Source organism: Pan paniscus, chromosome Y, assembly GCF_029289425.2.
Source record: "Pan paniscus chromosome Y, NHGRI_mPanPan1-v2.0_pri, whole genome shotgun sequence".
Classification (NCBI taxonomy): Eukaryota; Metazoa; Chordata; class Mammalia; order Primates; family Hominidae; genus Pan; species Pan paniscus.
This window is the reverse complement of record NC_073273.2, coordinates 19,744,642-19,761,946: the sequence shown is the minus strand read 5'-3', so window position 1 is coordinate 19,761,946 and position 17,305 is coordinate 19,744,642. Positions and strand designations below refer to the sequence as shown.

General features: G+C 43.7%; 1 long non-coding RNA gene across 1 annotated transcript; it reads right to left on the bottom strand.

The window, feature by feature from the left end:
• Window positions 1-600: 600 nt before the first annotated feature.
• Window positions 601-17,272, bottom strand: LOC129395605 (uncharacterized). The gene is made up of 3 exons (XR_008622948.2): window positions 17,157-17,272; window positions 7,082-7,172; window positions 601-2,197 (listed from the first exon to the last, which is right to left on the bottom strand). It is a non-coding gene; the product is annotated as an uncharacterized LOC129395605 (long non-coding RNA).
• Between the last annotated feature and the right edge of the window lie 33 nt (window positions 17,273-17,305).

The window sequence follows — 17,305 nt, the reverse complement described above, 5'->3', positions numbered from 1 at the left end:
AGGAAGCAAACCCCTTTCTGGCCACACGCCATTTTTTAGGACAAGGAGCTCTCTGCACCGGAGCCAGGTCTTGGCGCGCAGCGGGGCGGAGCATCTGGCCAGTGGGAAAGGCGGGGCACCGTCAATCTGAGGTCAACCGAGTCTTGTCAGCGCTGCTGCATCCTTTCTTCTGGGCAGGATTCTGACTTAGAGGCGGTCAGTCATAATCCCATAGATGGTAGCTTCACACCATTGGCTCCTCAGCCAAACACGTACGCCAGATGTCTGAACCTTTGGTTCCTCTCATACTGAGCAGGATTACCATGGTAGCAACACATGGGCAACAACACATGGAGAACACACGCAGTAAAACTAACCTGTCCACATGGGTCTAACCATGATGCTTTCCAGGACATGCACTCCGCTTTTAGGTGAATCCATTCCACTTTGCCTTGCCCTTCACAAAAGAAAGAGAACTCGCTAGCTTCAGTGGCTCAAGCCTGTAGTCCCGGCACATTGAGAGGCTGAGGCCAACGGATCACCTGTTGTCAGGAGTTCGAGTCCAGCGTAGCCAACATGGTTAAACCCTGTCTCTATGAAAATACAAAAATTAGCTCGGCATAATAGTTTCCAAGTTTGGTGGGGACAGCTTATGAAACAAACTGGCTCTGGAAATTACACAGAATTCATAGTATGATTGCTTCTTTGAAAGGTGAGCGGTTCATGATTTTTTTCTCAGCATTTATTCATTTACTTGTAGTAAGTGCCATTTAGTTTCTTACAGTTTACATGCAGCTGGTTTCTTTGCATCTACAGAGATTTAGGATAGTTTTTCTTAATGATAAGTCTACGGTGGAGCTATAATGCACTTTCCGTTGTGAACCCTGAAAACTTGAGACAGGTCTCAGTTAATTTAGAAAGTTTATTTAACCAAGGTTCAGGACGCACACCCGTGACACAGCCTCAGGAGGTTCTGAGGACATGTGCCTAAGGTAATCAAAGAATATTATCATTTTATACATTCTAGGGAGACATGGGACATCAATCAACGTATGCAAGATGAACATTGGTTCGGTCTGCAAAGGCGGGACAACTTAACAAAGGCGGGAAGACTTAAAGCGAGGAGGGGACTTCCTGGTCACAGGTAGTTAAGAGACAAATGGTTGCATTCTTTGGAGTTTCTAATTAGCCTCTCCAAAGGAGGCAATCAAATATGCATTTATCGCTTGAAACCAGGAGGCTGATGTTGCAGTAAGCCGAGATCGTTCCACTGGGCTCCAGCGTGAGAGTCTGAGTGAGACTCTATCTCATAAAAGAAAGAAGAAAAAAAAAAAGGAAAAAGCAGAGGAGTGACTTTGAAATAGAATGGCAGGCAGGCCCTAAACAGTTGCCAGCTTGACTTTTGCCTTTACTTTAGTGATTTGGAAGCCCCAAGATATATTTTTCTTTCACACAATTTTTAAAACCCAGGTAGAACTGTTCATGCTTATTAAAAAAAAAAAAAAAAAGGAAGAAAGAAAAACAAATGATAGGCCAGGCACCCTGGCTCACGCCTGTAATCCCAACACATTAGGAGGCTGAGGTGGCTGGATCACCTGAGATCAAGACTTCGAGACCAGACTGGCCAACATGGGGAAACCACGTCTCTACTAAAGATACAAAAATTGGCTGGGCGTAGTGGCGGGTGCCTGTGATACTAGCTACTGGGGAGGCTGAGGCAGGAGAATGGCTTGAATCTGAGATGGAGAGGTTGCAGTGAGCCGAGTTGGCTCCATTGCACTTCAACCTGGACTGCAAGAGCGAAAATGTCTCTGTCTCTAAATAAATAAATAAATAAATAAATAAATAAATAAATAAGCAATGAGGCCCAGCCAGGGTGGAGGTTTCCTATGCAAAAAGGCATGGGGGGAGGGAGGGAAGGAGTGCCCCTGAGGTCAGGGTGGGGCCCGAGAGAAACCAGTTTTCCCTGACTGTGCACAGGTGGCCAGTTTGGGAGTGATGCCTCCATTTTCAATAACAGTGACCACTAGGTGACACCAAATGGCAAACAAACGACAAGCCAGCCTGGAATGGGTGGGGTCCCTGGTTTAGGGGTTGTCGAGGAAGGAGAAGGAGATGGAGGCACACGGGGTCGCCGGTCTTCTGATCTCTCTTGGATTACGTTTCCGGGCCCAGGACACCCACCCAGACAGTCCTCACAGCTCTTCAACCAGTGTCCCTGGGGAAAAGAGTATCAGTTCTCAGAAAACATTCAAACAGACACGCACATGCATTCATGTGAGCACATGATAAGTATACAAGTTTATATCGTGATAGTCACTTTTCTTTTGCAAAATGTCTTATTGATGCATTTCATTACATAGTATTGTTGAAAACATCAAATTATAGGAGTGAGCAGAGTGGCTCATGCCTGTAATCCCAGGACTTCTGGAGACCAAAGTGGGGAGGATGGAGGTCAGGAGTTTGAGACTAACCTGGGCAACACATCGAGAGAGATTACCACTACTTAAAAATATTGCCCAGCAGTGTGGCACATGCCTATATTCTCAGCTACTCAGGAACTTGAGACAGGAGGACTGCTTAACCCCAGAATTCGACGTTGCAGTGAGTGAGCTGTGCGCAGACGACCAGAGCTTTTTCTGTTCTGTACGGCTTACATTTTCAATAATGGTCGCCGCTAGGTGTCGCCCAAAGACAACCAAAACACGTGTCATCCTGGAATACATGGGATCCCTGATGGAGGGGTGGGCGAGGAAGTGGGAGGGGACGAAGGCACACGGGGTCGCCCATTTTCTCATGATTCCCCTTGGACAACGTTTCTGGGTGCAGAAAATTCTCCCAGAACGTCCCCAAAACTATTTAACCAGAGCTATATACATTTGTGTTCCCCCATCCAAATCTCCAATCTTATGTAGTTTAATACTTAAAGTTGCTGAAGTTAGCTATAGACAAAGGAAAAAAAAATTAGAAGTGCAGAGGGAGTGGGTTCCTTCATGTGGGTAAAGGAGAGACTTACAAGACCTGTTTAATGTAGCCTTTTAGTAGCCTTTTATCTGCTCACAGCTGAACCACATGAACTTCTCGTGTTTTGGACTCATCCAAGCCTCAACATTAGCTTTAAGAACTCCTTGATCTTTCCAGCAGGAGAAAAAAGAACATGCAAAACTCTCAGGCTCATTATTATAATCTTCTCAAGGATCAGCCTCATTAGCAGACAGCAGAGTCTTGATCCATTGTTTCACCAAACTTACCACTTGACTGAGAGAATTTGCTGTTGGTCCTAGGGGAACTTCTCATATCCCTTGCAAGCTCTTCAAGTATTTGTGCCTCTTCCCCTTTCAGAAAGTTGTGTTTATCTCAGCATCCCATTCTCATCTCCAAAATTAAAGAATTGTGAAGGATCTAAGATTTTATCCCATTTGTAAACCAACCTATTAACCTTCCATTTTCATGGATGCTGGTAGAAGGCATGAGACACTGAAGTGTGAAAAAAATACCTACTATTTACTGCCTACCTGGAGGCAAAAGCCTCATGTTTGTATTAGTTGTCCTTGTCCATATTACATTTTTTAGAGGGATTTCAAAAGGCTCAGATGGACATTGCACACAGGGAAGATTTGTGCCACAGCTGAGCAGACTCAAGACTAAGAAACCTCAATCTTTTTAAAGTAGGTTACATGCAAACCTGTCCAACCTTTGCCTCACAGAGAAAAATTGTCTTTATTATATTGATTGAGTAATTATCTGCCATTCACCTGAAGAGAAAAACTAGTACCCCTTTTCCAGGTTATTTGTGTACAAAAATCTTTCAAAAATAGCCTGGAACAGGACAGATATTTGATATAAGACACAACAAAACAACAAACTCTAAGAGAATCTTGGAGAACTACATCTCAGTAGCATGCATCTATTCCATTAAATGTTGCACTAAGCAATCCTGTGATAAAAAAAATCCATTGAAGACTTTTGACATGAAGACTAACTTTCGTTGTTTTTTGTTGTGGGATTGTTCAAGTGATTCTCCTGTGTCAGCCTCCAAAGTAGCTGGGAATACAGGCTCCCACGACCACACTCAGCTTATTTTTGTATTTTTAGTAGAGGTGGGGTTTTCCCATGTTGACCAGGCTGGTCTCGAACTCCTGATCTCAGGTGGTCCACCTGCCTTAGCCTCACAAAGTGCTAGGAATGTAGGCATGAGCCACCAGGCCCGGCCCCAGAAATGAAAGTTCTATGTGTGCAGCAATGTAATTCTGACTGATAAATGACAGGTGAGAGTCAGGGAAAATCTAACACAATTCAACATTTTTACACATTTAGACACATTGAAATTGGATAGCTTATTGGAAAAAGTTAAATGACTACCAATATATACAGCATATTTATTCTGAATGAATTGGTAATCTAGATTTGAGAGATAAAATAATTATTTTTACAAAACAGAAACAAAAACTGCATTTCCATATACCAACAATGAACAATTTGACAGTGTTGATTAAAAAAAGCTTAAGAAGTGGGCTCTGGATTAGGAGGGGATTGCTGGAAGAAAAGTAGTAATATGGAAAGTCATGAGACATGCACAGTCATCTCCTCTTGCTTCCTCACAGGTCACATGAATATTCAGGGAGAGTTAGTATGAAACATGCAGTGGAAATTTGGGCTCTAACATCAGCAAACTCATTCTCCATGGACTTCAGTTGACCATATTGGTTCCAACAAATTCCAGCCAATTTTTAAAAATCTTATAAGCAGAGGAAACGTAAGTGTTTCAACAAGCTGTTTCTTATCTTTCATTCTAAATATCCAATTTTTAAAGTCTTTTTTTTTTTTTTTTTGATAGTTTGGAGGCACAAATTCAGCTTTTGTCGAATGGAATACACAATAGTGTATGACTTTTGTATTAGTTCAGGCTGCTATACCAAAGAACCATGAACTAGACAGCTTATAGACAACAGGATTTAATTTCTCACACTCCTAGGGGTTAGAAACTTGAGATCAGGGTATTAGCATGGTTGAGCTCTGGTGATGACTCTTCTGAATTTCAGACTGCACACATCAAGTTTTATTCTCATTTGGTAGGAGACAGACATCCCCCTGGGGTTTCTTGTATAAAGCCAATAATCTCAATCATCATGGCCTCAACCTCAGGAGTTAATTACAACCTATCTCCTTATAGCATTACACGGGGGGTTACAATTTTAATACAAATTATTGTAACTCTCAAGATTTTTTTTAAAGCTGTCATTATTCCTCCTACTGGGTTTTTCCTATTTGCTTCCTCAGTCTTTCCCTTTCTTTCTGTCTCTTTTTGTGTGAACCTGTTTGCCTAATTCTGTCTCTCAATTGTATTCCTCGAACAGAGGAAGCAAGCTCCAATGCTATGAGATGCTCTATGTACAGACGCACATAACAAAGAACGGAGAGAGTGCTCAGGCCAGTAGACAGAAGTAAGGTCATGCTCTCAGTCTACACTTAACCCTGCCAATTTTCACAAGCATGAGCTTAAAGTCTGATGCTTTCCTGGTCCACCTTCAGTTGAGATCACTTCCGCAATCTCATAAGGGACGTGAAGGCAGAGGCAGCTAACTAAACTGTGTCCAGATTCTGGTCCACACAAATTGTGATATAGTATATACTATTGAAAGGTGCTAAGTTTTAGGGCCATGTTGTCAGAAGGAGCAGATATCTAGCCTCATCTCCCGAGCCCCAGGATTCTCCATGCCTCTGCTTATCTCTTCCTCAGGCTGTCTGTACCATATTGGTCCCTTTCTAATCTCTGCCAAACTCACACCTGTAAGACTCTTCACCAAGGGTGGCTTCTCGCTGACACATTCTTGTGCAGAGATGCCTCCCTGTTGTCATTCTCATCATGGATTAAAGATCACCTCAGTGAGGCCTTTGGGTACCCACATGCAATGACTTTGCAGCTCTTCTCAACATTCTACTTTATATGATAGTCCTTGCTCTTTTCTTTTATATATACTTGCTTTAGTGCTTTTGTCGAGCTGTCTTCAGACTGTTCTGTCCTCAGAGGGGCATGCAGCCATGATGTAATCATTTTCTGTGCTACATGTTGGGCCCACCAAGGTAGCTGGCAAAGGGTGAGTGCAAGGGAAAAGAGATTGGCTAAGTGGGCAATGTGGAAACTGTCGATAATAACATGAGGTGTGTGACTCTTACTTGCTCCAGCTGCTCCGGCAAATCTCAATAGGCACCAGAAACACAGCAGGCTGTAACCACCTCAAGGCCATCACTAACACTGCAGCCCCATGCAGGAACATTATGGAAAAAAATCAGGTACCATTTTTTTGCGTCCTCAAGACACTGACTCTTTAGAGTTCCAGGGGACAAAGGAGCAGGATCAGAAGGCTCCAAGTACAATGAGTGACCTTGGAATCCTCCATTGCCCTCTCTTTGCCTCCACCATTTGGGGTGTGCTATTTACTCATGAGGCACCCTCCCCTTATCCAGGGAAATTATTTAAAACGACTTTCAAATGAGGAGCTCGAAAACCCAACAGGAACTGGCATTTTCCCGTGACTTCAGAGTCAGGGTCCAGTGCTGTGGCACGTTTAGCTCTATCCCATCTTTATCTACCCAAAATCCCTCTGGAGTGGCCATGCCTCTGCGTGATTTGAAGGGCCTCAGGGAGTAGAAGCATTTTTGCAGAGTCTCAGAGCAAAGAGTCTTAGTTCACCAATGAAGAACCAAGGCTGGCAGACACTTATGAGTATGTGAAACAATCGAGGTTACCCACTTCGAGCACCCCTATTTATGAGGAAGAAAACAGTCTTTTCTGTAGCCATTGTCTACATCGGGCTGAGGTGGGGCATAGCTCGTTTTACTTCCAGCTCTCCACAGAGGTGGATGCAGAACCGCAGTCCTGTCCTCTTGAAACCGACCTGGAGAGGACCTCAGGTGAAGCACAACCCTGGAACTGCTCATTCTCTGTGCCCCTGGATATGTATCTAGGGAAGCGGATGCCCTTGCCTTATGGCACATCTGTCCACCCAGCTATTCATTTGTAATACATGGCCTTTAATACTTTGAAGTGAATTTATTTTCACCTAATTTGTTGAGAATTTTTATCATAAAGCGATGTTACCTTTTGGAAAAAAGTTTTCTTCATCTATTTAAATGTTATGCTTGATCCTGGGTCTGTCATTCTGATCAGAAGCTGACAGGTGCATCCATTCCTAGAGAAGAGCATGAGAACGTCAGATCTCACGTTCCGTGAACATGACCTGCTTATGATGTCCACTCTCAGTGTCTGACTCCCTGAAGTAAATTGTGGCCCAGGAACTGTCATCTGCTGTCTTCACTGAATTATGCCAAATGTCTGAAAACTGCATTATATATACGTGATGAATAAATAAGCCCTAACTACAACCTCTTTAGCTATGTCTGAGTGTGCCTGGGGCACACTCAGAGAGATAACAGGATCTCTCTGTTTCAAGGACAAAGTTCAGCTAACAGGAAGCTCAAACGCCCTTTACAAATGTAAGAACATGTTTGTTTTCTATATAATTGTCCAATTATAGAGGGACATGAGTCATTGTGACATGAAAGACCTTCTGGGGTGAAAGAAGAGAAAAAAAATAATAAATACGAAAAATCAGAGCATGCCCCAGCAGCCTTTCCACAAAGCCAAGCATTAGGGATCCACTTTTCATGTTTTATGCCATTCATTTCTCACAAAAACCATATAAGGTTGTGGGGGAAAGTTAAATATTCAATTTGAATTCAATTGAACATGGACAAAAGCAATGGTCACTAAGTCCCAGAACAGGTTGCATGAGCCGCTTGAAGCATTCGTCCAGCACTGTTTTGGAGAAGTATCTGTTTCAATCTATTCCTATATGTTATTGAAAAACAACAGACAATTGCAAAAACAAGTTAACCTTTTCATGTTCCTTGAGCCCAGTTGTGAAGAGCCCTCGTGACTGGGCCTCATGCCAAACAACTCATTCCAAAAAGAGCTAGGGCCCTAGGCCACGCCGAAAGTTCATAAGACCTCTTCTTGTCTGTGCACGGATGGGTGACCTACTCTGGAGTCGAGGCTATTGCTTCCCCGTCTGGTAATGAATCCTCTGCAGTCTGGTAAACGTAAATATGTATATATGTTTCCCTTCTCCCCTTCCCATTGCAATTTGCTTATTATAGCTGCACTGCCATTTGCATGAGATAAGGCTTGTTTACCCTTAAAGGTTTTTTTGTGTGTGTGTTTTCTTCTCCCCTTGCACGTCTCTCGTACAGAACAGAGGCTCATTTTACAATTCTCTATAGAGAATTGCAACTGCAAATTGAGGCTGATAAAGATGCACTGGTATCCTAAGACACAGTTAGTAGCTGGCAGAGTCACCACTGTGCCTTGGAGAAGACATATGCTCAACTACTACACAGCTGGTCCAGAAACTATAGAGTGGTGGGGAAGTCCTGGTAAAAGTTGAGAAAAATGTTAAAGAAGAAGAGAGTTTGACCCTGGAAGGTGCTGTCAGGGACTTTGTCAGCTTCTCCGTTGTGCCTGGTTTGGCGCATTGGCATCATTCACACCTCTAGGTTCAGAATAGACTCATTTCCTCTTGGGGAGGGGACAAGACCTTTCATGGCAAGACCATGAAACACCAGAGGCCTGGAATGTGGAGCTCAGATCAGGAAATCCCCATCCTTCAGAGATTTGGGCATGTGGAGGACATGGGTGTTTATGGTGAAAAAGATTTTAGGCCTCTGATATCAAACTTAATGTGCAGGTAGAGAATAATTAAACCATGAATACATTCAAGGCCTTCACGATATCATATCAGCTGTAAGACAACAGCACCCACTTGTATTAATAATCTTTATGAAGAACATTATCCCAGAGAATTCTCAAAAAAACATTCTCAGTCTACAAATGAGAAAACAAGGCTCTGTGATGTCAAATGGCTGCTCAGAAAAACACAGGTAAGAATGAGAATCTTCCACGGTGAGGGTTGCATGAAATTCCCTTTAAGCTACCTGAGGCTCTATGTCTGTCCCTGACATAGAGGAAAGGGCATGGGGAAGCCTCACTTTCTTTCTATTTTAGAGACAGGGCACAGGACAAGATACCCTAAGACAACCCTTTTGACTTAAAGCAACTTAACTGGGTCTTTTAAAACCTTAAAAGGAGTCTTGAGAAACAACTACAGCAACCCCACACCTGACAAAGGTGTCAGTGCTCGGGGACTCCAAGGTGAGAGAAACCCCTCAGAGGGCCAAGGAATTGAGCAGGTTAACTGAGGGAACAGAAAATCCAAATAGGTATAAATCAACTGAAAGGTAACTCAAATATATCAGTTGAAAAATTGAAATAGAAACATAATTTTTTGCCACATAGATAGCAGATTGACAAAAAAATTAAAAGAATGTTAACATCCAAGGGGGTCTGGATACACAAAAGTAGATAAATTCAGAAACTACTATTTACAGTATACCTTTCACAACCCTTTTGGAATATATTCCGGCTTTACCTATTAAAACTTTACACTTTCCCACTCTTTCACTGAGTAATCATTTTCCTGGGAGACTATAATCTACAAGGGATTAGTAAATGTTGTGAGCTAGATTGCATTCCCTTCCTAAAAATTATATGTTCATGTCCTAACACCTAGTGCCTCAGAACGTGACTATATTTGAACATATAGCCTCTGCAAATGTAGTTAAGTGAATTAATTGGGGTGCATCCTAATTCCAGATGACTGGAGCCCTTATTAGAAGAGGCAGGAAGGACAGAAAAGCACAAGAGAAGATCTTGTGAACACAGAGATAGAAGATGATCATCTACAAGCCAAGGATGGAGACCTCAGAGAAACCACACAGCCAGTAGCTTGAGGTTGGATTTCTAACTTCCAGAATTGTGAGACATTCCATTTTTGTCGTTAAAGAACTTCAGCCTGTGGTACTGTATTACGGAAGTCATAGCAAACTGTTACAGCCTATTAGGACACAGATAAGATATTCCCTGTAGCGGCCAGGCATGGTGGCTTACACCTGTAATCCCAGCACTTTGGGAGGCCAAGGCGAGTGGATCATGAGGTCAGGAGATGGAGACCATTCTAGCTAACATGGTGAAACTCTGTCCCTACCAAAAAAAAAAAAAACACACACACACACAGAAAAAAAATTATCTGGGCATGGCGACAGGCGCCTGTAGTCCCAGCTACTCAGGAGGCTGAAGGAGGAGAACGGTGTGAACCCAGGAGGCGGAGTGCAGTGAGCAGAGGCTGTGCCACTGCACTCCAACCTGGGCAACAGAGCAAGACTCCGTATCAAAAAAAAAAAAAAACAAAAAGTATATTCCCTGTAACATGGCTAAAGTGGAAATAGAATTTACTATGTCAGGCTCAACCAGTATTAAAAGGCTAAATTACTGAGGGAAAGGCTCCACTTATGGAATCTTATGAAGACATATGAGGGCAAATCTCCTGTCCTGATGAGGCTATAGAGGTGGGCTCTGGGAGACACATGTATAGAGTCTCATAAGACCCTTTTGCATAACTCCCACTTTTTGGGTAAAACCTCTCTCTGGTAACAGTGTGAACTTCTAAGACTTAGAGAAGGTCTGGCAAGGCAATGAAGCTGCCTGCTACAGGAAGTATCTGGGGTGGGTAGATATAACAATAAAAATAATAGCAACATGCAAAGATACTCACAACCTAATGTAAAGTAAAAACAACACAGAAGTGTTTCTTTTGACATTCCTGCAAGCATATGACTGGTTACTGTGCACCTAAGTTGCCATTATGGACTAATGGAGGCCAGATTCCTCTGGGAAGGAACTGTGGGTACTTAATGGAGAAAGCCCTAAACGGTTTCTGGGGAATCCTCACATTTGGGTCATGGTCCTGGGCTTCCCTGGTCTTTTCCATTTGGAGACCTCTCTGTGCCCACCTTGACTCCAGACTAGCACGGGCCATGGTTGTTGGCATGGTGCACCTGCCTTTTGTTCAATGAGATAGAGTAGTTGGACTCATCAAACAGCTCCTCAGGGATCTCCTGAATAGAGTTCTGCAAAGAGAGTGCCTGGAAGCCTGGCCAAGAGGCATCAATGGCATCCTGGCTTTCCCCGCAGAGGAAATTCCAGTTAGAAAGTCTACTCCCCATATCAGGCACATAGGAGCATTTGCATAGACCTCCAGCCAGGGAGAAAACAAGATGACAGCTTGAAGCCTTAGAATAAACATCTGAACAGACAAAGGTGATCCCCAGCACTCACCTTCCCCTCCTGCCAGCTGTAACCTGTGGTGTAAATTTGACAGGATTTTAGCCTCCCAACATATGGAAACCTGCTCCTGTCAAGAAAGGACCCATTATCTCTTTCTTTCCCACGAGACGTGGCGATGAGGAGGGGTGTGTGGCTACCGAGATGATATCAAAGGTGAGGCCTGGCCTGGATAGGCCTGCCATGGATGGCCTTGTGTTATCCATGGGTAACCCCTTCCAAATGGCCAGAAGAGCCAGTGGTGCAGAATGAGCACTGTCTCCATCATAAAAAAAAGTTTCTCAGTTCAAGCCTTCCTGAGATGAGAGCCTCAGAAATTCAAGACATAGTAGGAGAACATCTTGCTGTCTTCACACTCTCCTTAGTAAATACAAGGTTGTCTCTAGAATGAGGGCTCCAGGTTACCAGAGTTCTCAACTTCCTTTGAGTTTGTAACTAAGGAAGTGAGGTCACTTCGAGATTCCATCACCTGCGCTCCTGTGTGGGAAAGGCACGAGGGGAAAAGAAAAGGCACCCACAATAGTTTTAAGGATAAACAGCCTTTATCCCAAGTGTATGGCAATGCAGACATGATAAGCAAATAATATAATAAGCAAATTGCAATGGGAAAGAGAGAAAGAAAATATATATATGTATATTTATATGTATATTTTATATATATACACATATATATGCATCTATATATGTATATATACACATTTATATACATATATATATGTATATTTACACTCACCAGACTATGGAGGATTCATTACCAGATTGGGAAGCAAAAGCCTGGGCTCCAGAGTCGGCCACCTGTCCATGTACAGAAAAGGAGAGGTCTCATGAAACCTCGGCACAGTCTGGAACCCTAGCTCTTTTCGTAATGAGTTGTTTGGCATGAGGCGCAGTCACAGGTGCCCTTCACAACTGGGCTCAAGGAACACAAAAGATCGACTTGTTTTTGCAATTATCTGTTGTTTTTTCAATCACTAACGTATAGGAATGGATTGAAAGGTTTCTCTGAAACAGCGCTGGATGAATACCTCAAGGGGCTCATACAACCTGTTCCAGGACTTGGTGACCATTGTTTGTGCCCATGTTCAATTGAGTTCATATTAAATATTTAACTTTTCCTCCACCTTAGATTCCCAATTCTCAGAACCATGTCCACCACCACAGGGCCTGGCTGGGAATATTGTCACTCATAGAGTTTAGAAGATGCAATGCTGGTCAGTGGTGATGCTAGGGTGTTGGATGAGGACAGCTGGGACAGTCCCTCCAGGTTGAGGGAGGAGTTGGCCTCTCTTGCGGGGTCCTTGGCATGTCATTGCCCCTTTGGGCCTCTGTTTTCTTATGTGGAAAATGTAGGAATGATGAGCCTGTTGGGCAGGCCTCACAAGGCGATCATGGGGCTCAGGGAGAAAGAGAATCTGAGGGTGCTTGTGTCTGGCTCATCCTGAGAGGGATGACGGTGACAGCAATCATGACAGCCACATGAAACCGAGGTGTTAAGAGGCCTTGTGAGGTAGTTGGTTCCCACCACACTTTCCAGTTGAGGAAAGAGCTCAGGGAAACCCGACTGCATGCCCAAAATGACACATCCAGGGAGTGTTGGACCTGGGAGGGAGTCTAGAGTCAGAGCTCACTGGAGGTGGTCAGAGCACTAGACAAGCTGACTCAGGCCACTTATCCGTGTCCAAGGTTAGTGTGGCTGAGGCACAACTGAAAGAAGCATATTTTCACTGACCTTGTCCCTCATCCTAGCAGATGGAGACCTATAAGTTGTCTACCCTGTAGCGGAGCCCCAGAGAGCCCAGATGAAGCTGTGACAGCAGAAGGTGAATGTACCTGTAGTGGGGAAGGGCTCCAGGGTTTCAGAGAACAGAGCTTATTTCTCCCAGCTGGAGACCTCCAAATCAAAAAAGCAGAGGGGCTTTCTACTCCAGCCCTTTTCTCCTGGGGCTGCAGTGCCTAAAACACCTTCATTAGACAGACCAGAGGAAGGCCTGGGAGAGCTGGGCTCCCTGTGGCTTTTAAAACAGGTGGAGCCAGGGACCACATGACCTTGTGGCTTATTAAAATCCCACCAAGGAGGTAATTATGGTGAGGTTAATGGCCATAGAGGACAGCTAATGGAAAGACATAGAGAATTGGGAAAAGAGAGCTGAGGGTTTTCAGCTACTCCAAGTGGGTAACCTAGGTAGAGGGCGCCAGGAGGCAGGGGTTTATAAGATTTCAGGGGACAGGACTTGGGTGGGCACCTGAGAGCAGGTGCTCCTCACCACTACCACTCTGATGGTGCAGGTGTCATGCCCTCTCTGGAGACATTCCTCACTGACCTGGTGATGCTAGACATTGCCATGAAGGAGTGTGTGGATGTGAGTGAGCCTGGAGCAGACGGGTCAGGGACCAGGATCCTGAGGTCTGGGAGAAGAGAGTCTTGAACTGAGTTCCTAGATCTCAGTCCTTGCCAAAATTTCTTGCAAGGGCCTCACAGCCCTCCCCACCCCGTAAACAGGGTATTTTACTCATGAGTGATGGAGGCTGAACAGCAGCCATCAGTCCCACTCCCTGAGTAGTGAAGCTGCAGAGCTGCAAGGCCTCTTTTGTGCACATTCTCTGACCCTGGTGGCTCTGTTGGTGGTGAAGCTTGGAAATCCCAGGAAATGGAGGCTACTCATGGACCAGCGGACCTTTCTGATGGTCTTTGGCTTTCTGTCTTCCAGAGAAATATGATCAAAACCCAGAAAAACACAAAGGTGAGCAGTAGCTGAAGTCCTCACTTTGCGGGAGGGTGGAGGTGGAAATCAGAAATCACCCTGGGCAGGACATTCCCTGGTCCCGTCTTCCACATCTAAGATTTATTGAAAGGGAGTAATACACAGAGAAGGAGGAGACCTATCCTAATGCAGGGTGCAGTCAGGGGAGTGAAGTTGATGACAAGTTCCTAGAGGGAGGGCTGTTTACATTCAACTCTGAGAACAAGTTAGGGCTGCATGATATTGGAGGAGAGGTGACAGCCTCTTAAAAGAAACACCCCATAGACCAGCCCTGCTCCCTTCTTCTTTTATAAGGCCCCTACAGAGTCTCTCACCCAGGCCCTGTCAGCATCCTGTCTTTCCCTCTGTCTCCAGAAGATTAAAGTCCTCCAGGAGATGCAGCAGTTCCAGATAGCTGGAAACAATCATCATCTTCAGACTCAAGAGGAATTTCTGGCTTGGTTCCAAGCCTGGAGCAGCACAATCAGAATAAAAGGCAAAGACCTAGCAGATGAGCAGAGGGCAGGAGGGGAGCCTGTCTTGCCGCCAGCCTCACACAGCCTGTGGCCATGGTTCCCTGGCCGGCATCAGGCCCTGTTGCAGCTGGACCCCAGCTGCTGGGGAGGAACTGGGGGACCTGAGGTGTGGCTTCTGGAACCTCACAGCTGTCACTCTTCTCTGAAGTTGCTATCCATGAAGAACAGGCTGTGATAAAATCTCAGAGCCCTTAAGTGCCTGTTGTTGGAATTGCTTTCATGGTTCACTGAAGTTTGTACTAAGCATGGGCTCTGGAAGTCAGGCTGCTCGAATAGGGTCCCAGCCGCACCATTGACCAGCCCTGCGAGTGGGGCAGAAAGCTCACTGCTCTGGCACTTGAGGCATCACGTCGTAAATTTAATGCACCCAATCCCCTTTTCACTGTTACCTACCTTTCTCTATAATCACCATGACCTGATCTCTGCTAGCATTTTTCTTAAAATGGATAAACATATGTTATATAGTATACATTATTCTTCCTCATGATTTTTTTGCTATATTGTATGTTTCCACTCATAAGAGATATTTAGAGCAGTTAAGTTCATAGAAACACAAAGTAGAAGAGTAGTTCCCAGGGACTACACAAAGGGCAATGGGAAGGGAGTGCTGTTTACTGGGTACAGATCTTCAGTTTTAAAAGATTGAAAAAAAGTTCCTTATGAACGTGGACAATCGTTGCAAAACAATGTGAATGTATTTAATTTCTTTAAACTGCACACACACAAAACAATACTAAAATGGTTAATTTTATGTATTTTCATATTTTACTAAAATGTAAAAACTACTTTCTAAAATGAACAGACTATAGCTGCTTGCAAATGGTGGGTGAATATCACAAATGTAATGTTGCATAAAAGACAGTAGACATGCCAGCTTGGGCAACATGGTGAAACCCTGTCTCTACCAAAAACACAAAACAATTAGCCGGGCATGGTGGTGCAAGGCTGTGGTCCCAGTGACTCAACAGGCTGAAGTGGAAGGATATCTTAAGCCTGGTAGGCAGAGGTTGCAGTCAGATCATGCCACTGCACACCAACCTGCAGAAAAGAAAGAAAAAAGAAGAGAGAAAGAAAGAAGGAAGGAAAAAGAAAGAAAGAAAGAAGAAAGAAAGAGAAAAAGAAAGAAAGAGAAAGAAAAGAGATAAAGAAAGACAGAAAGAAGAAAAGGAAAGAAAGAAGATAGAAAAGGAAAGAAAGAAAATAGATGTACAAGTATACATACTATATAATTTCATTTATATAAAATACTACAATCAAATAAAACTGAGGTTCTGACTTCCACTAACTGTGGAGTAGCTTGTTCAACTCTCACAAATAACGATGATGAAACTTGAATAAAATATATTATTTTAGAAAAACGCCTATGCATAATACATATATGACATATGTGTTTAACAAGTGAATGAAGATTTCAGCTATGCCCACTGGAGCGGAGATAAGCATTGGTTTGACACTAGCCCAATGAACCCTGTTTATAAAACAAAAGTCTTCAAGGTAAAACAACAAAATCCAGAGTTTCTATCTATAATTGTCATTTATAGTTTCTAGTACACAATTTTAAAATCCATAAGACTTGTAAAGAAACGTGAAAATGTAATCCATACACAATATCAAAAGCAGGCAGTAGAAGCTATCCTAGGATGTTGCAATCAGCAGACAAGAATTTGAAGGCAGTTTTTATGAATATGTTCATGGGGAAAAAAGAAAATATTCTGTTCATAAACAAACAGATGTGGAACTTCAGCAAAGAAATGAACTTATATATAAAAAAAAAATAGATAAGGAAATGAAAAAAAATTTTGAGTTTGTCCACAGATTTAAAACAGAAGACACAGCAATAGAAATTATCAGTCTGGGGAAAAAAAAGTACAAAAAGTTTAAAGGAAATGAACAGAGTTCTCGAGACCTGTGGAATGATTGAGTCTAAGGAGAAGGGAGAGACAAAAAAAAAAAAAATTAAATAGGGAACAAAAGCAAATCAAAAACTAATAGCGGAATACTTCCAAAAACTATCCAAATACCTAAATATTTATATCCAAAAGGTCAATAAATACAAAACAAAATACAAATAAAACCACAGCAAGGCCATATCGTGGTTTATGAAACAGTCAAGGCAGGAATTTTGCTTGACTTGCTATGATTTCTAATTGCTACTATTTATGGATACTATGGAAATAAATAGTAAATAGAATGGAAGATAGGTTATTCTCAGAGTTTTTTTTTTTTCTTTTTTTGCAAAGATGACTGTTATTAAAGGTAGATGACTTTCCAGCTGTCGAAAGGGGCGTGGCAGGGGAGGGGCGAGGAGAAGGGTCGGGGCTGAGGGAGGGGCCCTGCAAAGGTCTGGGCGCGCCCAGCTCTCCGCGAGCAAGCGTTATGGCAATGCTGGGCAGGCTGTCGGAAGCTCCCGGGCTCTATCTTGTCAGAGAAAAATCAAACTTCAGGCACACAGTCGTGCAACTGGCACGTGGGGAGACTGTGTCACAATTACAAGTGAGACCACCTGCCCTGGCCATGCTGTCTCCTCGCACGCAGAAGTTTGGGAACAGATAGGCTCCCCACAGCAGGGAGGAATTGCACTGGAAACATGGAGGGGCGGAGGAGAAGATGAAATTTTCCCCGTAGTGTTGGAACTGTAGTCTCAGAGAAGATGAAACTTACCCCGTAGTGTTGGCACTGTAGTCTCAGATCCACTCCCAGCCTTTTTGTCGCGACAGTCGGACTATAATCCCAGCATGCGCTGGGCTTAGGGGCGGTGCCCAGCCCTGGAGGAAAGGTCAACAGGGTGGGTTCCCTGGCATGGCATCCTG